The sequence below is a fragment of the Molothrus ater genome, chromosome 3, assembly GCF_012460135.2.
Source record: "Molothrus ater isolate BHLD 08-10-18 breed brown headed cowbird chromosome 3, BPBGC_Mater_1.1, whole genome shotgun sequence".
Lineage (NCBI taxonomy): Eukaryota > Metazoa > Chordata > Aves > Passeriformes > Icteridae > Molothrus > Molothrus ater.
The window spans coordinates 38,233,895-38,258,603 of record NC_050480.2 but is presented as its reverse complement, the minus strand read 5'-3'; the positions used below and the strand labels follow the sequence as shown (position 1 = coordinate 38,258,603).

Genomic DNA, 24,709 nt, shown 5'->3' with positions numbered 1-24,709 from the left:
TGCATTCTCTCACTCTGTGAAGTTAAATGCTTTTCCAGAAGTGACCATGTAAAATGGCTGCTGTTTTTACACCTAGTGTGCTTTGTGTACGTATTCATAGGCAGAGCTTTTACTCTGACAAATAATGACAAAATAATGGATTTTCATAATCTTTTACTTGCACTAGCATTCTGCAGTCCATACAGTCAGGACAAAATGAATTAGATTCGATTGTGCTTCACATATCCTGATTGAAGCACTACTGCAAACTCCAATTGCAGCAACAAATTTTGCTAATTACATTGTGCAAACTAGCTACAGAGCCTGGGCTGAAGAAAATTTAAACTCCCAAGGAAAACACATTATTATATTACATACTGCAGGTTTCAAGTTGCAGTGGCCCATCAAATCAATTGGCACAGTCTTGGAGCTCTGTGAATTCCCTCTGAGCTGGAAACCATGTAGGTCTGAAGTGCTCACCAGGGGCTGGGGATATTTTGGTTACCTCTGGGCTAGTTCTAAGTGCACATTACAGGCAATGGTTTCTGCTCCTATTGTCAGCATTTCTCTGGAAGAACTGTATTTAAGCAGTTTAGTAGAGGCACTAGGAGTTTAGAAGGGGCACTAGTTGTACTGGGGTTACAACTGTAGTATTTAGGATTTGCTCACTTTATGTGGAACAACTATGTCAGGCTAGATTTCCTTTTGTGGTAGGCAGATGAGAATGGATCCAGAGAGGCTGGATTTTAAGGTCATCCCTACATCTTTAAGTACATTGCAACTGCTCTTGCTAAATTTGTATTGGTCATACCTAGCAGAAGGGTAGCCCCAACTGTTCTGGATCTTATGGATAAAAAGTCCTATAGAGATGCTAAAAGCAAGGCTAGATTTGTCTTTGTTTGACAAAAATGTAGTATGAAGAGTACCACTCCACTTTTTGGCTCAAAGCTTCATCTACAGAACAATGAAGTGCTGTCATTAGTGATACCAGTCCAGGGCGTCTTTTCTGAGTTAACAAAATTATTAGACATGCTATTAATACCACCAATTTCACATGTTGATGTGATAAATGATTATTTGTACTGCTTACCTTCTGTGAAATTTTATATTATATCCCAGTTTTTATATAAGTGAAACCTCTAAGCATTCCTGCCTTGAGCCCCTACCTTTGTGCATGGGGTCTGTAGATCAAACCCAAAGAAAAGCTGAATAATCATATTCCCAGCAAGAACAAATGTCTGGCTGAACCCATGGTTCAAGGTATGAAATTTGGTCCATGAGCAGAGAGTGGGCTTTGTGCTACTTGTACTCAAGGAGCATCCTTGCCAAGCAGTGTGTGTGTGCTCCCTTCCACAACTAGCTGAGTGTCTGGCCCCAGCAGACTGATAGGGTCCATGCCTCCCCTCCACTGCTGAGCCTCTACTAGAGAGCTAAAATGTTGAAAAGTGAATTTATTTGGATTTCTTTAACTGAAAAGAAAAAATAGCTACAGAACAAGTGGTTGTGGTTGGATTGTATTCTATCTCCTTAATCTCCTATGTGTCTATAGCAGGTCTGCAGCAGTAACACACTAACACACTCTGGTAAGTCAGATTTTACTCTTCTACTCTGTGCTTGGATGATTTTTCCTGTTCATTCTTGTTTGTTCTGTCCTCTTCTCTGAGTGCTTATCTTTGAGGAGCAGAAACCAGTCTTGGCTTGCTACTGAGAAAAACACATAAAAGGCAAAGAGGTGCCTTCTACATCTCCCTCTGAGGACCTCATGTCACAGCTAGCAGAGTAATTGGCATTAAATTGCCACAACTGAAAATCTTGAGGTGTGAGCTCCCTCCAGCCTCAGTAAGCGTTGATAGGCAAAGATTTGCAATAGAAGAGGTCACTGAGGAAAGCTCTGCAGAGCTGATGTTGGCAGGTGACTAGGAAGCCCTATCCCTCTGGATCAGGTCATTCTTATTTTTGAAGATTATCTTCTGAAAACAAGAGCCTTCTTTGCTGTCTTTTTGATACATGTGTTTTTGTCATGCACATCCTTTCCCACCCAATTGAGTAGTGTTGTTTTAGAATTTCAGACCTCTGGACTTTAAATGTACTACAGTAAATCCACCTTGGGATGAATCTCCATGACAGAAGTAATACTGCTTTCAATGATTGCATTGAACATAATTTTAAAATATATTTACTGATTTTGCAAGATTTTAATGAGCTTTGGAAAGTTTTCTAAACTATTTAACATCCTTTGAAGAAACCTAATATAAAAAGAAAATGTTATTTATATAAAACACATTGTGCAATGTAGCAAGAGCCATTTACTGTGCTCAAAGCAGATTTAGGACTCAACAGTATGCTGAGAAAGTTAAACTGCCTATTAGCCAGTGCCAGCTGCACCAGAGGCTGTTTTCAGATATATTTAATGGGCAGGGATCCAGTATTACTGTCACATTTACTTCCATCCTTTGACTGTCCCTGCAGTATGTAGTGGTATTTTCGTATTGCATAAAGTCTATCTAGTAGTAAAGAGCACTCTCTTGAGCAACTGAATAGCTTCAAGAATTAGGCAATGCAAAGGAAGAGACACAAGCACCTCCCCCTTCCAAAAAAACCCCAACTTTCCCCACATAAAGGAAAATAAGTCCATCAATTTAAAGCATCTGTTCTAAAGGGGTTACTCCTGCTGGTCTCCTTTTATTTTTTTCCTTAGTTTTTAATTACTTTTCTCTTAACAGCTCCACATGACAAGATATCTCTCTTCCCAGCCCAGAGGGAATGACTGAATCTCCTGTTTGACTATTCTAGTGCTTTTCTGGCAGCTGTACTGCTAGCTTTGCCTTCCTATTTTTGTTGTTGTTGTTTTTTCCTTAGCTCTTGGGATTGGCTAATAGAAGATCTCTGCTGTGAAGCCCATCTACAACATGGCAGGGTCATTGTTTCCCTCTGGCAAAGGAGATTTTGTTTGCAACAGGTGAGGATGAGTTGGTGCAAACTGCAAGCTGTGTGTAGTAGTAGCTCCACCAACTTTGAGGGTCTTTATTAGAGAACCTCACTCAGTGATTCATACAAAAGAGGACAAGAAGCTGATCTCTGGAAAGAAAGCACAGAAAAGTTCTGAGCTTGTGCCAGACCTCAGTGAAGTCCAAGGGAGGGCCCAAGAGTTCCGTCATTGTTCCGTCATTGTCCTCTCCTGTTAGCACATGGAACACAATGGGACAGCAGTCCTGCGAAGAGCCTCTAGGGGCTACTGCAGTTCAATAAATCAAAATATATAAAATGCAAACCCAGGTTTTAGTCTGATATGGGCTGTGTTAATCTCTGGTGTGCTATCTTGGACTTCAGAAGAGTTACAAGCAATGGAATATTGCCCACTGAGCCTTTGCTGACTGTTCTCGCATTGCCACGAAGAATAAAGGATCACAGTGAGTAGAGAATATTCTCTTAGGACACAATGTTGTGTCTTGTTTTCCTGGGGGAGGAATTAGTCTTTCAGTTCTCTTTCTTGCTTTGTTCCCTGCTTTCTGATAATATTATAAAAGTAACATGTTTAGCTTATGCTGGGTTCTGCAGAGAACACACCAACTTTGTGTACATAACAGTTTTTTCACTCTTTGCTAGTGCTTTAGTGATATTTGTTTTTATTTGAGTTAATAAGAATCAATGTTTTACTAATTTTCTCTTTAAAGATACCATGCACCCTTGATAATTCTCTTCCACCACATGGGGTTTAGTTCACTGTGAAATGTTTCACGCACCATACGAGGCATAGCAAGAAAATGAGCATGTGAGAGAAGGAGCAGTCTTCAGAGCAGCATATTTAAGAAACTCAGAATTTAGGAGGAAATCTCTACAGGATATCAAAGCAAATTTCACTCCAAGAAGGTTTCAGTTTGTCGATAGATGTAGCACAAAGACTTCCTGTTGTTTCACAAACAATGAATCTTCTCCAGCCTATAAATAATGTAAAGACAAATCTCAAGATTTTTTAAAAATTCTGCTAGCTTGAGGCTACGTACCCAGCATGCCTCCTTGTTTACAACTTCCCACTACAAATGTATATGGTGTTTGTTTTCAGGCAAACATCAGCTTTCCCTAGTCCTGCAATTAACCTCCAGTACATATTAGCAGCAGCCTTTTAAGCAGTTTTTACACCTAATGATACTGGGCAGCATGGTCATGGAGTGGTTGCTCTATACTATGGAGAAGTGATGTCTGTGGTAGGAAATGTGTGCTGCAGCCCCCTTCATCTACAGTGCTAATGAGTTACTGCCATCAGCTGCCAATCCTTAGGAAGCACCCACTCTTCAGGTAAACTTCCTTGAAGCCATTTATGAAGGTAAAATGAAATGGTACATTGAGTAAAAGTGCTGCCACACCTTACATAAATCTTGGGGATATAAATGGAATCTACACAAAGGAATGGATTTGTAAAGTTCAATTTTTTGTCCAAAGGTTGTCTTTTGTGTGAGAGGGCCTGAACTCCCAACATCTCCAAGAGTGCAGGTGAGTGCCCTTACTGCTTCTGATTTTGTTAGTCTCTCACATTGCATTTTTTTGTGCGGGTACAGTAAGCTCAGGGGAATGACCTTGTGCTTAGGCTAGATGTCCTGCCAAGGTTAGGGCCCGTTGCCCAGCATGGAGTGATGTGCTTGGTCTCTGGCAGGATGCCGAGGGCACAGACCCCGTACACGGCCATTCCTAACCAGCAGTGTCTCATAGGAAATACAGGTGCTTGTCTGGTTTGTTTGGTGTCTGATGATCCTGTCCCTGTGGGTGAGGTGTACTCTATAACAAGTGTTTGTTCACATACTTTTCAGAATCTCAGACTGCATATGCTCAGAAAGAGGTTTTGTGTGCAGTCAGGAATACTGGGCATTTATAGAGCTTACAGAAAGGAAAACAAAAGTCATGACACTGATGGAGTGTGGGCAACCAAGGAGATTTGGATAGCAAATCTGGAGTTAAGCAGTTAAAGTCCACTTTCTTTCAAATTCATCCACATTCGCTCTTTACTGGAATGATCCTGAAACACATTGTTCAAAAAATCAAATCTTGATCAAGGACAATTTAGTCCTTAGCCCTACATTTTACATGAAAAATTTGGAGTGATGAAAGGCTTCTGTCTGGGACTGGAGGCTTGGCTAATTCTAAGCCTCCTCAGAGTTTCCTCTCTGTTCTTATCCACTCTGGTTTTCCTGGAGGCTTTTTACACTTGAAACAGAGTTTTTAAAAGTGAATGCAATTTATTTAAAAGCACATTTGAGGTTCAAGAAGAGAGAAATTCTAATTAATTACATTCTAATATAATGTTAGACCAAGACTATAACAGAGTATGGCCCATAACAAAGAGCTGGATTGATTGTTAGGATCAGTCAAGGAACAGCTGCAAGCCATAACCATCCTTCAGATTTCTGATGCTGTATAGGAAGGGGCATCCACCCAGATCTTTCCAGTTTTCTAAATCTTGGCTGACAGGTATCTGTCCACACAATGACAGCAACACAATAAACTGCTCAGCTGCATTCTGTGACTGGGCACAGAGGGAAATTTCCCCTCTCCCCTGCTTCAGGCTGATTCACTAAGGATAAAAGGAAGTAGTTTGTTGGATGAACTATGACTGAACCATGGCACTAGTGACACCCATTTAGGAGCTTTCAGCCTGGCAGTTGTGTAATCATGAAGTGTACCTGCAAAATGTACAAGCAAGAAAAAGCCTTGAGTCACGTGAATTTAAGAAAGCAGCAAAGGGTTGGGGGGGTGGGGGGGGAAGGTTCACAAAGTCAGATGCTGTTTCTGTCCATCCCCCAGAAGGTGAACTATTCTCAGGTTTTCATTAGCTCTTAAAATTCCAGCTGCATATCTAATTTCCAGGCCCTACATATCCAGCTGAAGTATTACTTCCTTACTGCCCAAGTCAGGTTTTGTGTTCTACAAATGCTCTACAGAAATATCATTATAAATCCATAGCTGAAAGGGCCTGTGCATCTTAAGTGCTCTATCGTTTTCTACCTCTGAATATTCTGCCAGCAGAGATTTAGAACATTGGCTCTGTAAATGCTTTCATGTCAAGACTAAAGGCAACACTTGTTTAATTCATTCTTTGACCCAACAGCAGCTTTATCTTAGGTTATCACTTGTTAAGCTCTCTAGAATGTTTTAAACATGAAGGGGGCTGCTGTGTATATATACCCTGTCTATTGTATTTTACTTGCAGAAATTTGACAGTAGTGATTCATAAACATCAAAACCATTTCCCTTCTGTGCTGTAACTTATGCTTTTCTTTAGCTCCATTCACAGGGTGTGCAACCCATTCCAGACAAAAGAACAAAAAAAACCCAAAAAACAAAACAAAACAAACAAACAAAAAAAAACAAAAAAAAAAGAAAAAAAAAAAGAAAATTGTATTTGTTCCCTACCAAATTTGTAATTCTTTATCATAGATCACTAGAGGTCACAGATTTATATACATCTGCTTCTGTGTATATATTTTCATATATGCTTGTGTGTATAAAGTTTTGGTGTGCATATAAATGTACCTGTATGTACAGTTTGGGTACATGTGTATTTATAAGTATAAATATGCACACGCATGCACAAATTTATGTGCTGTAGTGTAAATGGAGGACTGGAGTTATACATCAAATGTACTGCAACCTGATTAGAATAACAACTAAGGTTTGCTGTACATCAAAATAATTTACACTACTCTGTGTAAACCCATCATTTCTGTAAGCAGGGGATTTATCTCTAAGTTGTCAAAACACAACTGTATTTAAAATCAGCATCTAATAATGACCCCTCAGAAATTACATCAACATAATCCTTTTGGATTTGCATTATATAACACAAATCAGAAAATCAAAAGTTTTATATTATTGAGTCACAAGACTCTTGATATCAGTCTGTATTTTTACTGCCAGCAACGGGACAGAACTTTTCACCTGAATTCATTCTCAAGTTGAAGTCTGATTCCTCTCTGAACATCATGAGGATGTTCAGAGTACTTGCCATCCTCTTATTGGCTCTTTAAAAAACCCAAAATAACCATCCAAAGCTAAAGGAAAAAAAAAAAAAGGCAAAAAACCCCTGATTGGGTGGGAGCCTCTTGGGGAGGTTTGCAATGTTTTGCAATATGTTCCCCAATCCAGATAAGCAAGGACCAATGCAGACAGAGCAGTTTGGCCCTGTGCAACCTCTGTAACTAAGTACCACATAGGCACTTAGGGACTGACATAGGCACTGAGAGCAGCAGACCTCTGCCAGATGCCTTGGCCCTGAGTAGTTGCTCAACAAGATACGTTAACAGGAGTAATGTGAAAAAAAAAAAAAAAACACTCTGAGTGGAAGAACAGGACAGCAAAAGTTACAGCTCCATCAGGAAGGAGGTAGTTTAGAAATGTGGGAGATATCTAGACAAAGTTTAAATTATCTGACTTGAACTGGAAGTAATAGCTGCCAGCAGCAAGTGGGATACTTAGGAGAGAGATTTCTTTTTGCTTGTTTTGAAGCACTTTATGGTTTTAATAGTTTTCAGTTGGTGCAGGAAGAAAAACCTATGAAAATACAATATGGAACTGCAGAAAGAAAGTGCCTCATACAGAATTAACTGGTTGTGGCAAGTGTACAGAACAGACAGGATGTGAGCAAGAACAGTGTGCTAAAGTGAGTTGGACCCAGCCCTGACTAATAAAACCAGCAGAAGATGTTACCTACAGTGGGATTCAGCTCCACTACTCACTGCTGTCAAAAAAGTTAAATGTCTAGTCAAATCTAATCCCTTATGCTCTAGAGGCTGGTGAGGCACAAGCACAAAAGATGGCTCCACAGGTTAATGAATCCCAGCTATTTGGAAGACAGCTTAAACCAGAAATATCTGTCTCTCAAAGAAGTAAAACCAAATACCAAGGATAAAGCCTCCTTACTTTTTCCATATCTGCACAAAAATGAAGTGAACCCCATTTATGACCCAGGCTGATTCTCATAAGGAAAGAACAGTACCCTAACACAACAGACATGCTGGAACAGCCAAAATCCTCAGTTTTTCATGTGTAATTGGGCTGGAGGGAAATAAATTTGTAAAATACTCCAACACCAGGCACTGTGAAAGATGTAGACAGACAGTGGTAGGTATTTCTGCTCAACTCCCATTCTATGCCATGAAAGCTAAAAGGGTTTTAAACATACAACTATAACCAAAATATCAAGCCCCAGACAAGATAGACTGAAGTCCTTGATGAACCAGACACCAGAAAAACTTTAAATTGCTGCAATTTTAGTTCCCTTTTGAGTTCAGAATGGCATCTATTTCAGTTTGCTGCCATAACCTGTAACAAAGGAAAATCATAGCTCACACTTAACAACAAAACCATACCTCCATTTATTTTTTGAAGGAATATATGCATATTTTTAAGAATTATAAACAGTCAGAAAAACCCAAGACTGGTTGATGCTAATGATTTTCTAATCAATGCATGGATTTTTCTTAAATAAATAGATAAATCAATACTGTTCTTATTCGTCCATTAATGTCATAGCCATGAAAAAGGCATGACAAAGGAAAAATGTAATATGCTCCCCTGGCACTGAGGCAACGACATCTTTTTAGAATGTGAGTAGAAGAAATTATTTCAGACATATATTTTGAATATCTATTTGAAGCTATCATGTTGCAGTGAATAAAATGTGTTTATCCCTCCTTAGTCTGCAATCAAGTGGCTTAGCCGGCTGATGTTCTCATAGCTTGAACTTTCTTGCTTGGCAGGGGATCAGCCTCTCTTTGCTGCTCACATTGAGCAAACTTGCAGATTTCAATCCTTCTGGAGTTCTTCTCTGAGATAATGAGCTATAGTGTACCTTTTGGCCTGCAAAGAAATTGTGAGTCTGGGACCATTCCCCTCAGACAGTGTAGGACCGCAGAGAGGGGCTGGTGGTGAAGAAACTTCACCATCAATGTCGTTATAAACAATGTGGCTCCTTAGCAAAATGCTTGAAACACATGCAGAGAACTAAATTACCCATGAACAACAACAAAACCCTGTCTATCACCACTGTAGATAAAAATACCCAGATGGAAGCTATGGGACTAAATAACCTGAACTTGAATGCAATTATCTGGGGCGTTTTTGTTTCCTTGCAGGTCATATAGAAAGAGAAAGCAGTGCTACACCTTTGATGTAGTTTTAATAAATATTCAAAGTCCCTTCAATTACTGCCTGAATAATTACTGTGGATGCAAATAAAATGGGGAAAACCAGAATGACTTTCTGGTCTTCCTCAGGGGAATGGACTTTGGAAGTAGCAGCACTGAGTTGGGTGTGAGGCAATTTCAAAAAGAGAGGAAAGGAGAAAGCTGAGAATTGTAGTTGTTGCAAGCCTCTCAAAGGCATTACATTCCTAGTTGTGCATGTAAAAGAGTCTGCATTAGCACTACAGCCTTCCACCATGGTGAGTGGCCAGCCACAGTTTTGGAAATGATACTTCCTTCTCTTTGTGACCTGAGGGAAGTCTCTGTGCATTACCTTGCTGTCTGCTTCAGTGAATCCTTTACAGCAAAATAAACCTGGCCGTAAGAAACAGAAAATACTTGCAAGCCAGAACACCCATGAAGACACTTCTCTTGGTAGTGAGAGTTTAATCCAGGGATCATTTTGAGCACATCTTGAGCTTTGATCCACCACTAGGGTTGTTGAGACCAGCATTTTCCAGAAGCACACCATGATCCCTCTTGCGGATCTCCACAGAACTTCAGCAACACCACTTCTCTCATGAAAACACACAGGACTTTGTGGTAGCTGTTTTTAAGCCACTAGAGTTGAGGAAAATATTTTGTACTGTGCTGGTGAAGAACATTGGAAGGTTTACATAGTGTCTCTAAAAAGGCTGAGATCACCTAGTAATATTGTTCTCTCATTCTAGAGGTCCAAGAAAGCCTTTAATTTATATTGAGGAAGAGATATCTTGCTTTCTTATTCCATCCCTCAAGCTACCAGCTGGACTACCTTGTAATCTCCATAATGACAGTGTAGTAGGCTCCTGCTCTCAGGTTTTTTCATTCATTAGCTCAATGTCTTCATTATGGTTATTACTTCACCTGACTTTGTGTTTGCAAGGATGGCATATGCCTCAGTGGACTCTATAGCCTGCCAATTTTCTAAGAATTCTATCATCACACACTGTGTGGACATGTCCTCTCAGTCTCAGAGAATCAAGTAGCAATGACTCAACACCATGTGGATACACAATCAGCTCTTGTGATGCTGCTGTCTCCCAGTGGATCAGAAATGTGCTGGTATTAGTGATAGTAGAATTTTCCTAAAACCTAAAAATGCAGACAAGGGCTCAAATACTCAAAGCCTTGGTCAACCCATTTGAAAGACTTAGGAATACTGAGGGATAAACACTCTGGAAATCAAAACATGGATATGAAAGTTATCATTCTGTGCTTCAGCTTCCTGGTTTGCCTTTTATAATTTCTTTCAGCAGACAGCTGCATTAGGGGTCCTATATGGGGAATACTGGGTTTCCTCTATTCCTGTTTCATATAAAGGGTAGTATCTGCTACTGGCTCTTGATAGTGACATTTGTGTTTTGGGGAATGCAACTCACATCAGTCAAAGCATGTGAGTGACAGGGAATTCTGCACAGGAAACAGGGTCCTTCTGTTCTGCTGTTGCTGGTTAAAAGAAGACTCCCTTTCTGATTCCAGTGATCCACAACTTTCTGGTTTGATTAGGAGATATATTTATTATGTCTTGCCTTCTACTGTGACTCAGCAGCAAACAGGTTTCCATTCACAAACAAAAGTAAAATGACATCAGCAATCGTCAAATACAAAAAGACAAAACTGACAAAGACATTTTGCTTTAATACCTCTAAGCAGATACTGCAAGTAACAGAATGCACACACACAGGGGAATATTCAACAAGGAATTTTGAAACAGTTGCCAGCACTCTGTCTTGGAGAAAGAAATGTTGCTGCCTGTCTCAATAGCAATTGTCATATTGTGGTCAGCTGCCCAAAGATGAGCACAGCAGTGTCTGTGGGCAGCTGCAGCAGCTGAGCCAGTGAGCCCTGGCACAGGGACAGAGCCAACAGGTGTCAGCCAGGCAGGCAGCACCTATGCACAGCAGCAGCCTCATATAAAACCTCAGGAGAACATGGAGATGGTGCATGTCCTCCCAGCTATGTTAGGCACTTCTCTGCTGTTACAGCTAGTTTCTGCATGACCAGTACCGAGGGAAAAGGAATGGCTAAAGGCAGGGTAGTTGTGGATCTCTAACTGTGCTACTCTGTGTATTGTCACTGAGCTCCTATCAGTGACCAAGTCATCCACGTTTTCTGCAGACAAACTTGCCCACTTAGCTAGGGGGAGACTGTATGCCAGGCTTTTATGGGGCAGCCCTAGAAGCACTGCTGAACTTTGTGCCTTGGGAATCACTTGGAGCAGTCAAAACAATCCTGTATATTCCTTGTCAACATCTAATAATTTTTTTTAGCTTTCTCCATTTTTCTATGTGACTCAGAGAATCATGAAGCTAATTAATTCCATAGATCAGCTTTCTGCTATAATCAAGTATCCTGTTTGGCATTTCCTTATCTGATCAGATAATCAATTATTTTCCCTTGTACAGAGGATGAGTACATAAGGACCACTCAGATGAGAATTGATCAGGACTTGTTCCTCAAACAGAGCCCAAATCAAACTATTTCTGATGCTATCAGTGGAAGCTACCCAGGTTTCAAAGACAGGTGCTCATATATTTTTGACCTTTCCTTCCCACCACAGAGAAAAAGGTATTCTGACACACAGAGGGGAAGGTATTTTGCTATGGGCTTATATTCTTTCACCCATGCTTCTCTTTCTGTCTCTCGTAGATTCCCTTGATCAAGAATCTCTTGATCTTTTGGTTCTGAAAGTCATCACACCAAGGTTCAAACATATCCAGTCATTCATAACTTCTCCCTCCGAGAAACGTGTCAAACTCCTTTTGTATGTTTATCTCTGATCCTCTTTACAGATACATTTAAGAGCTCCCCTACATTAACATCCCCAGTCTTTGCCTTGCTTCAGATGATTCCTTTGTCTTTTCAAAAAAAAATGCCATTTTTATTTTGATCTCAGGAATGAAACTGACTTCTTACCTCCGTTTTTTCAATAGCTGAGAGGAAGCATTGTCACTTTTGAAGCTTCCAGCTCATGGTATTTTCTGCTTAAACAGAAGTTTAAGCATAACCAAAGGATGTATCTTTCACCTTAGATAATATTCCACTTCACTAAGGGCAAGAGGTTCAAATGGGCATGAATTTTACAGAAATCAGCTATCTAAGACCAGCTGAGATTCTGGTTGGAGAGATCAAAGGCAATTTGTTCTAGAAAGAATGTACAGTCAAGCAATTGATTTTAAGTTTGCTTTTCTTGTCAATGCATACCTTTGGCTTGAGGATGTCAAAGAGTTTTCTTCTGAATTTTTGTACTTTTTTGTGATCCTATTTGGGTATAATTTCACCTTCACACTACATATTCACTTTCACTTGCATCTTGCTTTTAGACTAGGTGCTGAGCTGACTTGTCTATGAGAGTTGTCTGACACATCCTATGGTTGTCACTGAGCAAGACCGAGTGGCCTCTTTTTCTGCTCATTGGTTTCTCATACTTCAGTGACTCTCCTGTTCATTTTTGGAGGGCCTTGTAGCTCTGCTCCACTTCCTACACAAACTAGCTGCTGCAGTTGAAAGGTTTCATGCCCATTTTTCTTCCACATTGCCCTCTCTTCCTGCATTTTTGCTCCCTATCCAGTGGAAACAATGACAGAGGTGGTAGAAGTTTTCAAGTCCCAACAAATAAACACACAGTTATAACTCCTTGACTTCTTTTCATCTTTCATAATTAACACATAGCTGGGGACGTATGCATCAGCGCTGCTGCCTGGCCAGTGTATTTGGGAAATGGAATTTGGGGGAGAGGCAAAGTCCCCAACAGAGAAACAGACTGGCATCTCTGGAGTGCTGTGATGGCTCTTCAGAATTGAAGTATTTCATGCAGTTTCTTGGTTTGCCTGCTCAGGTTTTCAATGAAAAATTGAAATGTTCTGTGGGAAGCAGAACCATTTCATGAATAATTCACTGCAACTGAAAGCTCGCCTCTCTGTTGCAAAACAGTTTGATGTAAAACTTTTCAGTTTCTTCCAATTAGGACAAATGTAGAACTCTCCCTGTGCTGTCCTGGGGCTCAAAAGGCAACACAGCTGTTGTCCTGTATCTTCAGTAGCAATAAACGTTTGATCAGCTTGTGTAGTTAAGATATAGGCATGAGAGGAAGGAAACAAGGCCAAATTTACTGGAAGTCCCCTTGAATTCTCCTCAGAAATTATATGACTTGGCATTCTTTAGGCCAGGAATAAGGCTTAGCTTTTTCTTGCTTGTTTCTGCTGTCTGCTTGCATTGCTCAAAGGCCTATATTTTTTCCACACATTTGTTTGAAAGATTCCAGCCTTATTTCCTATTTTGCCATTGCACTAGCTTTGTCTCCTGTTTGCTGTTAATTATATTTTTCACTGAGGTGGATTAAACTATTCAAATACCTTTACATTGATGTGCTTCTAAACTACATTCTGTAATAATTACCAAATATATATACTGGAAAAAATAATTATCCCAGTTTTGGTGTAAGAGAGAAAACTGAGACTGCCAGTTGCTGCATGGACAACCTCAGCTGAAAGATCAACAAAAGCCACCATAGTTGGTTTGGGAAGTTTTGTCTGCATGTACATTAGTCTCTCTTCCAGCAGGATATAAGCTTTTAATGCTCAGGACTTCCAGAGTCAGTGGGCACCTTTTCCCTTATCATCCCCCCATTTTCTACCTGACTACTGGAATATGGGTAACATTTGGTGGAGGTGGTACATAAACCCCCTAGCTGCTTTCATCATTCTGTCAAAGGGAGGAAAACAATCAAAGTGCTGCAGCAAGAAAACAAATGGCCAAGTAGCAGTTGAAGCAGGAGGTTCCAACTCACTGGAGCTCAGCTTATTACAGGCCATATGCCTGAGTGGCTCCTCTCACTGTGTGCTGCACCCAGATATGGAAACAAGTGTGAATGTGCCTGTGGTTCATCAGGCCTGGTTTGCTATAACCATATGCAACTACTGAGAGCACAGAAAGTAAGAACCTGAAGAGGCTGTGGTGCTAACAGGAGAGAGAATCCTTGACAAAATATAGCATTAATATATAAATTTGCCAAATATTTATGTAAAGATCATAACAGGCAATGATAATTTGGTATCTCAAGCTCACAGCAGATGATCTTGTCTTTATCCACAGGCTATATTCATAAATGATGCAGCTTAACATAGGTAGGGAAATAAATTGAAATGCTCTTCTACTTTTAAATATATAAATATTTTTAAATATCATGGGGTCGAATTAATAGTTTCTCTTTACAGATACCATTAGCTCATACCCTTTCAGATATGCTCAGTGTTTGGAGGGCTTGCTGTGTAAATGAGGAACTAAGCACATGACTCAGGTCCTGAATGATGGATGACAGAATGATGGAGACTGTATGACAGAACTGCCAGAATAAGGAGAACAGAAAGGATGGAAGAAATCAGTTTTTTTCCTGGCATTTCAGTTATGTTTATTTGGCAGAACTCTTTCCAAGAGCACTGGAGTGTCAGGCCCTAGCCAACCATTTCTATTGGGTGTTAGGAAGTCTTAATTACTTAGAAAAGGGAAGCAGCCATCAGCAACCAAGAGCTTGTTCTAGAGCTGCTATATTCCCCATCCTCTCTGTAGAGTACTTATTTCCTCACAGGGCTTAGTTGCTTAAGGACTTATTCTGGAAGACATGTTGCTGTGATAGTGGCTTTGCTAATTTGGAGAAAGTATTCTTAGTCAGAATAATGAGATGTGCACTTTTAGTTATTCTGGAGGAGGTGCTCCACTCTAAGTTCATATGGTGTCCAATTCGAAAGCGTTTCCCCAAAGAAGATGGTGCTTCATCTTTGATCATACCTTCCATATTTCTGTGGCCAGTTGCACAGCTCTGTGGCCTTTTAATACTCTAGACTGGGGTTATGTCATCTGTCTAGTAGCTCTTTGCACACATAATTCACAGCACTGCCCTAATTCACTACAGCTACTTCAGTCCACCCACATTTTGTAAAAAGGATGATGACAAGCTTTATTTCGTTTCATTTAATTTCACTTATACTCACCCTCTATGTGAAAGACTCCTATCCTACCTTTGAAACCTTTCACCTTTATTTTCCACTTGGTGGCTTGTGCCTCCCCTTTTATATTGCCCAATTGAAAGCTTTTTTTATGGCTCGAGTGTCTCGCTTAACTTTCCCAGCAGCACATCAAGTAAGCATGCCCTTTATAACTAAAATGAGCTGTACTGACAGCACTGGTCTGCCTCTGGTTTGGTTTGAAACACTATTACATGAAATGCTAGGAAGGTGTCTAGACACAGTGCAGAGTAGGCACCACATGCACACGATTAGAAGACATTAGTAATCCCTCAGTGTCAGTTGCTGTCCTCACCCGTGTTAGTTCAAAGGGGGAAAAAAAATTATGTGACAGTGTTTTCACCTGCACAGGGTGGTTTAAACAGCCTTTCTTTTCATGTAGCAATAAGCAAAACTAGATATGGAAAGTTGGTTTCTTAGAAATTAAAAATATCGTCTTACCGGTCTTAATAAATTTGCCGTTCTTTGCTTCTGTGTTGCATAAAGGTCCATTAATTATGCTGCTGTCTCTGAACATGGCTCCAAAGAACAGGGTGACCACCTTTTTCAATAAAATTGCAGATTTACAATTTTCCAGCTCAGTGAATCACTGGTATTTAAATATATTGAAAGGCCAATGCCAGACTGTTCTGCCTCCCTGCGCTGCATTTTACTGGGAAGGAGGTGCTGGAAGGGTGCATGAGGAGAGAAAGAAAAGGAGCAGAGAAGAAAAACAGGGAGACAGGCAGATGTGATGATAGGAAAAGCCTTTAAAATCAGAAGGAATTAGAGTGCCTAGAAGAACCTAGAGCACAGAGGTGGGTCGCCCTTGGTGCCTCCTCAACCCTTGTCTTGCTCCCAAATGAGAGCAATGAACATTACTGGGACCCGAGAGAAGGCAAGGCTGATAACTCCCAAGAGTTATGGTCCATCACTCTGGCTGTGAGATGAGGACAAAGCTGGTCTAACTGCCTTTAGCCTCTTTGCCCAGGGAAGATCAGAACAAAGTACAAACTCTGTGCTGTGCCTCAAATTCAGGTACATGGTCACACAAACATGTGGGATCATTCCTACTTTCTGTCAGCTCTCCTTGGCTGGGAAGGGGAAAGATGAATCCATGCATGTTTTTTCTGTAGTTGTCTGCAACTGAAAATTGTTTTAAACCATCTGCAAAACTGTACATTCTTTTGGCAACAGGGAAGGCAGGATGAAAATCTAGTAGAAAACAAGGTCAAGTGACTGAAAAAAACATTAATGTTTATGTACATAAAAATTATCAGAAGGTAAAGGGATGGGGGGGTAGCAACTAAGGCAAAGCTGGATCTTATATTTTTGTGCCTCTCACTTGTGTTTGTATGTTGTGCTATATAGCTAAGGAACATCTTGTATCTGCCTTACCTGAGTATGGCAAACAGCCTTTCTTACAGACACAAAATAATAAAATATCCAGCTCATAAAGCTCACCCTCTCCTGTCATTGCTTATGGAAACAGTAATGCTCCTGAGGGCACTTGAGTACTGTTGGCATTGGACACCACTAGTGGTGGAGGAAGCAGAATGTAATCTTTTGCTAACAGCTCAGCTGAATCCCAGGAAACTGATTAAGAGTTGAGAAATGACTTTGGGTACATGGATCATCCGCTGAAAACAGTGTCAGCTTGTGCCTGAATTTAGACACGGATGGACCAGCCCAGGACCATCCCTATTGCCTGGTTGTGCTGAGAGGAGTGACCAGGCTGTGCCCAGCACAAACTCCCTGCCACAAAGTCTCTCCAACCATTCTGTTTTGAGGGCTGCAGGGACAGAAGACAGTCTCAAGGACCTTTAAATATTGGTTCCCTGATTTTCTTCCACTCTCTGATTTTGAAACTCAGCTGCTGTGATAACAGCCAGGAGGGTTTTAAGTCTCTCCTCCTTTGTAGGAAGTTTTACTGTAAATTCACCCTGGCTTCCAGATTGCACACATAGAATTCTGCTGTGTGTGAAGCTGAAAGAGGAGACTCAATTTCCCTGTGGTTGAAGGCTTCCAAGAGCTTCTGAGGGAAGTCGTACTGCTAAAATAGCATCCTTCTCTTTCCCCTCTTCCCATTTTCCTTCTTTTTCCTAATATGCCACACTGTATATACAGAGCTCTGTTCACACCTGTACCCTGTATTACTGGACAAAGATTTTTTTTTTTTGTTAGCTTGTGTCTGGCATTTAGATGACCTTGATGCAAGTCTCACTTGGAGTGCAAGCTTTCTATTAGTTTGGCATGTAGGGTGGAAATTATGTGAGGGTCACCTCCCCACAGATGATTCTACTCTGTATCTGAGACTGTAATGTCTGTCTCCCTCCAGAAGCCAGAAATTAAGAGAAGGAAATATGTCTAGAGCATAGTGTATCAGACTTACTTCATTCCTGTTTTAGGATGAGATAAATATCTCTCAGAGGGAATTGTTTCTCTCTGGCCACCTCAGGGAGGCCATGTTTGTAGTAGGCATCTCCATTATGGACAGCGCCCTTTAGACAAATAAATTGTACTGTAGCCACTCCTGTCTTAAACTATACCCTTTATAATCAAAGGTGGCACAGATATTTTCCTTTTGCAGAGATGTTGTGAAACTTAAATGCAATAATGTTTGCATGTCATACTGGTGAGAGCAGTATGCTAATGCTTATTAAACTGTGAGCACGATGAGCTGCCTTCCAAAGGCTGCCAGAGAGAAGTTCCTCTGGCACTGGCACCTCTGTCCATGAGGAGCACATCTTTATCACGAATTTTAATAACATGGGCAGCTCATGAAGTAGATGGTTTGTTGCAGGGAAGGCAACACTGAAACCTCAGCCTGTACTTCAGATGCTGAAGTTGCTCAAGAGAAGTCACAGCCATACATTAGCAGAAAGTAAAGGTACTGTGAAATTATTGTCAAGGGAGACAATGGAAAGAGAGCTTGATGCAAAATATCTTTTTAATTCCTTTATATTGAAATTCCTTTACTTTGTTTACTTTTCTATCACACACACCCCAAAAAATCTAGGATTCTAGAAAAACCGTAGTTATTTTCAGTATATGTTGTAAGAGAGAGGTTTTAATTTTGCCAAAAAGCAATGGGTTTCCTGAAACCCTTAAAAAAAACCAATCATATCTTGTCCAAATACAAGGAAGCTGCACTGAAATATATATTTTTTCACATGTCACTTTAGGAAATTAATTTTGCTACTTGCTTTAGCAAGATCAGGAGTTCATCCAAATTACTGAGCATGGGTCTGTTTGAATATCATATTTTTCTCTAGAACCTTGTTCATGAAAGTCATTCTGTTGACCATATTCTTCATTATTAAGATCCTAGTCTTACTTTTTCCTAATTTTTGAAATTTTTAAGCAGTCACAATTCTGTGTTACCACTTTTTTAATCCAAACATGACAATAAATAATTGTTTACAAGGCACAAAAATGTATCACAATAATTAAGGCAAGTCTGGGGCTCTGCTGGTGTTTGCTTACATTGCTGTGGAGGAATATGCCTACCTACTATGAAAACTCACCTTCAGAAAAAGATAATTGTTTTCAGATACAAATCAAATTTGTTTCTTCAATATATTTTTGTACATTACATTTGCCAAAATCTCTAACAGTATGCTCTCCTGTATTGCCCAGGTGGATCTGAAAGAGTGCTTTCCCTCTCTTGGCCTCTCACAGGCACACACACACATACGTGTGCCCACAGGCACAAACACACACCAGGGCAAGTGCACAGAAAGTTCATCAGGCATTTCAGTATGTGATAGGCCCCAAATTCAAAGCTGGTTTTTGTGTAAAGGGATTAGGACTTTGACTGTCTTTCTGCGGCATATGGAGAATGAAAAGTACAATAAAGCATGCTAAAGACTAGAGACCAGATAACAGCACATCAGCAGCTAATTGCTATGTACACTGTACAGCTGCAAATGAAACACAGCAAGAGTCTTGAACAGATTATATTATAAAGCTTTATAGCAATGGTCTGAGAACAAAGCTAGAAATTTAAAGAAAAACAACCCAGAAATTCCAAAATAACAAAACAAACAGTTGGAAGCCCTATGGGATTTTTAACCATTTTGTTGTTTGAAGGATCTTTCTATAATTATTTTCCATGACAGCTGTAACTCCCTCAGGTTGGAAAGAACAAGTCCTGGCTGCTTTCATAACCCAGACTAGCAGCAGTGTGGTTTATGTCCTGCAGGATCCTACACTTTTTCTCACAGCTACTCTGCACTTGCAACAGTGAGAGCTAAAAGGGAGCTGAATCTGGGCACTGGCGTAGAGCAGAGTATGGGTTATAAAGAAGCTCTTCATGATTTGTCTATGCTTACAGCATTAAAACATCACCTCTGTCATGTTTTGCTGTACCTATGGGGTGTTCTTGTTCCCTGCTCACCAGGCAGCAGGGGAAGTAATGGAGCTGGTGCCTTCTGGGCTGCACACAACCCAGTGCTCCAGAGCTGTCCCATCCTTTTAGAAAGTCTGCCCTAAGACACTTTCAAGCTTCACACAATCTGCAGGAGACATTCCTCAAACCTTTGGATTTTTGAGTGCCTTTCGAATGTCCAAATGGGGCTTCACCCTGCTCAGTTAAAGAGGGTATATTGTTTTATTTAAATTATGTGCAAGGTCCTGTGTAATATGAATTTTTTTGTGGAGGTAAGATGTATATGCCCTTGGGTAAAGGGAAAAATATCACTAGGCAATGATGTCAGCACACAAAGAAATTAAAGCAATACCAATTTCCTCTATGCTTGCTTAGCAGAGTGGGCCAAGTCTTTTTATGTGGGAAGACAGTAGAGAAGCTGTTCAAAGGAATTTCAGATAAACCACTCCTGTCTGACTTTTTGAGAATCATTAATATTGGAGATGGATGGTTGTCAAAGACAGACACAATTACTTTCCATTTTTTTAAATGTACAATTTAGAATAATGCTAGTCTTTAAGATGTTGTATAGTTTGGGGATTTTTTTCTTGTTGTTGATAAAGGCTATTTGTCAAAAATATGGCTATTAAGCCGTTTTCAGTCCCTCATCTACCTTGCACATATGGCAAAATATAATGAATTTTCAAACTGGAAAAATATTTAGCATCCTAAAAATGATCTCTAGGTTAATTTGAAGAATTCACCCACCTGTTGTCCTGAAACTTTTCGGAGATACATGTACTGCTTCTGACATGTTGTATATTATAGTCCCTTATTCAGAAATGCAAACACCTTATAGATAAAGAATAGCAAAGGGATAAATAACTTTTTTGTTTGGAAGATAACTTTTCTATTGAAAAGTTATAGAAAAATAACTAAAAATAGAAAAGAGTCTAATTGAATGAAACAGCTTTTAAAGCAAACTCAAAAGTTTACAGCATAAAATATATTTTTTTAATATACTTTATATATAATTTTTGTTTAGTCTTCTAAGCTCTTGGCACTGCACAGTCCTTTTTCACACTGTGGCCCCATGCAGACTCAGCCCACAGCCTTTCCTGGTTCAGACTCTGCAGCCAGGCTTTGAACAAAAAGTGTGTTCCTCTAAGTGTGCTGGTGAGCACCCATGGTGGCTGAGTGCTCAGGTTCCCCACCAGGAAGAACTCATGCTGGTTTTCTGCAAACATGCTGCAGAGCTTACAGGTGGTCACTTTTCCTGCAGGGAGAATATTCATACAGTGAGATGCCATTCAAGGTGACTATGGATGGCAGAAGTACCAGTCAGTGAGCCACAGCAGCCCACAAGCTGATATATCATTGTATACAGCATAACGGAGCAACACATGCTATGAATTCCCCAAAAGGCTTTGGAGTAGTTGATGCTACTTCAGAAATACGTTTAGGGCACCAAGATTTGAATCTGCCTCCAATTTGGTCAGAAAGCAGCAGCTGGTTTCAGACTCAGTGGATGGCAATGGAGGGATTCCTCCAGGAATCAAATTTATCACTTATTTATATTTACATAATAGCTACAATTATATATATATTTTAATACATGTATATAAGATGTATAATATATATAAATATATATATGTATAGTACGTAAAGTAGTAAATTACATTTCCAAGCTCCGGTGGATATAATTTTACAAGAATTGAAATCATGTGAACAAAAAATGTGAGCCTGGCTTGGTTCTTTTGTTTTCTCCCCAGTAAAAATGTGGCACTGTGCTAGCAGCTCTCAGATGCCTACAAGTTAAATTTTCTGTCTCTCTGGAGTAAGAAGGCAATTTCATTGCAGCTGAGAGTTGCACAGACAGGGTGGATGTAAAAATCTTCAGTCATTTGTGTTAGTCACAGAAGTAATAACTTTATTACTGGAACAAAGGCAGATTGCTGATGTTTTAGGGTAATGTTTTTTCCTCTTCATATTTATTGTAATATCAGACAAGGTTTTACTGGTGTCACACAGACATTTGCTATTATTATGCAGAAGGGTTTAGTCTTCTTGAGAGATTCTGAGTTAGATAATTTGAACATCTCTTTTTTATTTTATTTCTGTGTATCTTATAAAATATTTCCTTATAATTGTTAACACGTATCATTTTAGCATGTTGATTATTATATCTTCTCCTTTTTACCACACTGAACTTTTTTTCTTTATATTCTTCAGTAGAGCTTTATATTTTTCCTCTTTCAGGTAGGTTATAGCTATGCTTGTATTTCTTCTTTTTAATTTTGTTTTCATGCTGCGAAGCAGAGCTGGTAATTTGGATGAATTCTTACTGCATTTTCAGGAAGAAGAACTGACTGAGCCCAGCACAAGTGGCCTGTAAAACTGGAAGGGGTTTTCTCCACTGGGATGATTACATGTTCATGTACTCCCACACTCACAAAATGGAAAATTGGTGAAAATGGAGAAGAGAATCATGGTAATCTGTGTAGACAATTCAGATGTTTCATAGCAGTCCACTGGACAAAGGCAGTAAGGTGGAGCCATGCCAAGTCAAGAGACCTAAAGTTTTTTACAAGAACTCTTACCTTAACATACCAGCACTCATGTCCTTCAGTTTTAACCTGCTGGAGTCATGTATAATTGATGTAGGGGTTGAGAAAGTCATCTGACATCAGCATAAGGAAAATGTTAAGCTTTCTCAGTTTCTAGCACATGATTTTCAAGACATTTTAATCCCCTCCCTTTCAAGTGTGGATTTACTGTGGAGGTCAAGGGGTCATTAACATTTCCCCTCCTCCTCCACCGTTAACAGGCAAACTCATCAAGGACTGGTGTTGGATAGTGTTATTTCATTAATGCACATACTTGCATTTGGGTTTTTTCTTCAGGCAAAAGAAGAATTTTCCTCATCATCCTATTTCTTCAACATTATTTGAAGTTCAGAAATTGTCTTTCATTTAAATATCATCAGCTCAAGGTTCCAGTAACAGACATTACTGGTTTTAGATGTTGCAGATGTTTTAGGAGGAAGAAAGGAGGCTCGCCCAAAATTGGTTTGCTTGCTATTGCAAGGTCCAGAGCCACAACAGAGGAGATGTTTCATCCTGTTGCACTGTACATCCCTCTGTGGGCAGTAGAGAAGGGAGAGTTCATCACTAGGCAGCCTCTTGTTGCAGGCTGACTAAACAGATGAAACTATGGTGGGATAACTGGCACTGTATCAAATGTGGTAAAGCAAGGATAGTTCCTCTGCCTGCTGTAGAAGCAGGCCGATACCTACCTACATATCTCTTTTTGAAAGTCACTCAAGGATGCACAGTTTTATACAGCCAAATACTCCTCTGTATGTAAATTTATGTAGTCAGTGTCATTTCGTGGTTATTTACGCAAAGGCAGAATATGACGTCACTAAGTGCACCCTCAGACACCAAGTGGGGTGGTATGGTTGACACACCTGAAGGAAGGGATGGCATCCAGAGGGACCTGGACAAGCTCAAAAAGTGGTTGCATAGGAATCTCATGAGATTTAAGAAGACCAAGTGCAGGGTCCTGCACCTGGGTCAGGGGAACCACTATGAATATAGACTGGGGATGAGCAGATCAAAAGCCTGCCAAGGGGGGGCTTGGGGGTGCTGGTGGATGAGAGAGAGGCTGGACATGGCATGGCAGTGTGCACTTGCCCAGAAAACCAATCATACCCTGGGCTTCATCAAAAGCAGGGAGAGGATTTTGCCTCTCAGCTCTGCTCTGCTCTCATGAGACCACAGCTGCAGTTCTGCACCCAGCTTTGGGGCCCTTAGCACAGGCAGACATCAACTTGTTGGAGTGAGTCCAGAAGAGTCTAAGAAGATTAGAGGAAAGGAGCACCTCTCCTGAGAGGAAAGGGGAAAAGAATTTAGACTGTTCAGCCTGGAGAAGACTTCTGAGTGACCTATCTGTGGCCTTCCAGTACATGAAGGAAGACCACAAGACTGGTAGAGTGAAATTGTTTACAAGAGCATGACAGGACAAGGGAGAATGGCTTCAAACTGACAGAGAGTAGGTTTAGATTAAAAGAAGTTCTGTAAGGGTGGTGAGGCACTGAACGGGTGTTTTACGTTGTAAATGCAAGATGTGGCTGGGGGTGTGTATTCTATTGCCATCTGTTAGAGGTGGGGCAGTTATCTTCTCTTAATTGGGCCACCTGTTAAAACCAGGTGGGGCAGTTTTCTTTATCTCTTCCACAACCAATCCTCCCTCCAGGAAATATCTTCTGTTAATGGGCCACTGAGTCTCACATTGATTATCTCCCATTGTGAGCTGCTCCGCACAGGGGGAGGAGCCAGAAATTCCAATCTGGATATGATCTGAGAGTTGGAACACCACAGTCAGCCTTTTCCCACTGGGCTCCCAGAGAAGTAGCTTTTTCCCACTAGATTCCCAGAAGAAGACCAGGCCCATCTACAACACCACTGAATCTTCAGAAAAAAACGACATATTTCTACAAGTTCATTGTTTCAACAGAACCACATCTGTCACTACAGGACAACTGCAGCCACCATTTAATCTGACTGTTACCGACACACTGACCCACAGGGTGTCAGGTTGTATTCTGACTCTGTCAGTGTTATTTTGTATTACTGCATTTTTATTTTTACTTTTATTTTTCCAGATAAAGAACTGCTGCTCCTGCTCCCATATCTTTGCGTGAGAGCCCCTTAATTCAAAATTATAATAATTCAAAGGGAGGGGGTTTACATTTTCTGTTTCGAGAGAAGCTTCTGCCTCCCTTAGCAGACACCTGTATTTTCAAACCAAGACAACAGGTTTCTCAGAGGAGTTGTTAATGTCCTAAGTGTCCAAGGCCAGGTTGGATGGGGCTCTGAGCAATCTGGTCTAGTGAAAGGTGTCCCTGCCCTTGACAGGAGGGTTGGAGCGGGATGGTTGTTAAGGCCTCTTCCAACCCAAACCATTCTGTGACTCTATGATGGTATGACATTGGGCCTATTAAGCCAGTAAAGAGTTTTCTGTGTGTCTGTTCTTTACTGTTTTCTTAAGTGTAAGCTTCTTTGTCTTCTAGATGGAAGAAATGTGTTTCAGAGTGTTTGGTATTTTGGGTCACTTGCTCTCTGGAAATACAAAAAAAATAC

General features: G+C 40.4%; 1 long non-coding RNA gene across 1 annotated transcript; it reads left to right on the top strand.

Annotated features, from left to right (window-relative positions):
• The first annotated feature begins 4,323 nt into the window (after positions 1–4,323).
• Positions 4,324–24,257, top strand: LOC129046640 (uncharacterized). Its single transcript, XR_008508278.1, has 2 exons — positions 4,324–4,470; positions 21,922–24,257. It is a non-coding gene; the product is annotated as an uncharacterized LOC129046640 (long non-coding RNA).
• Positions 24,258–24,709: the final 452 nt, after the last annotated feature.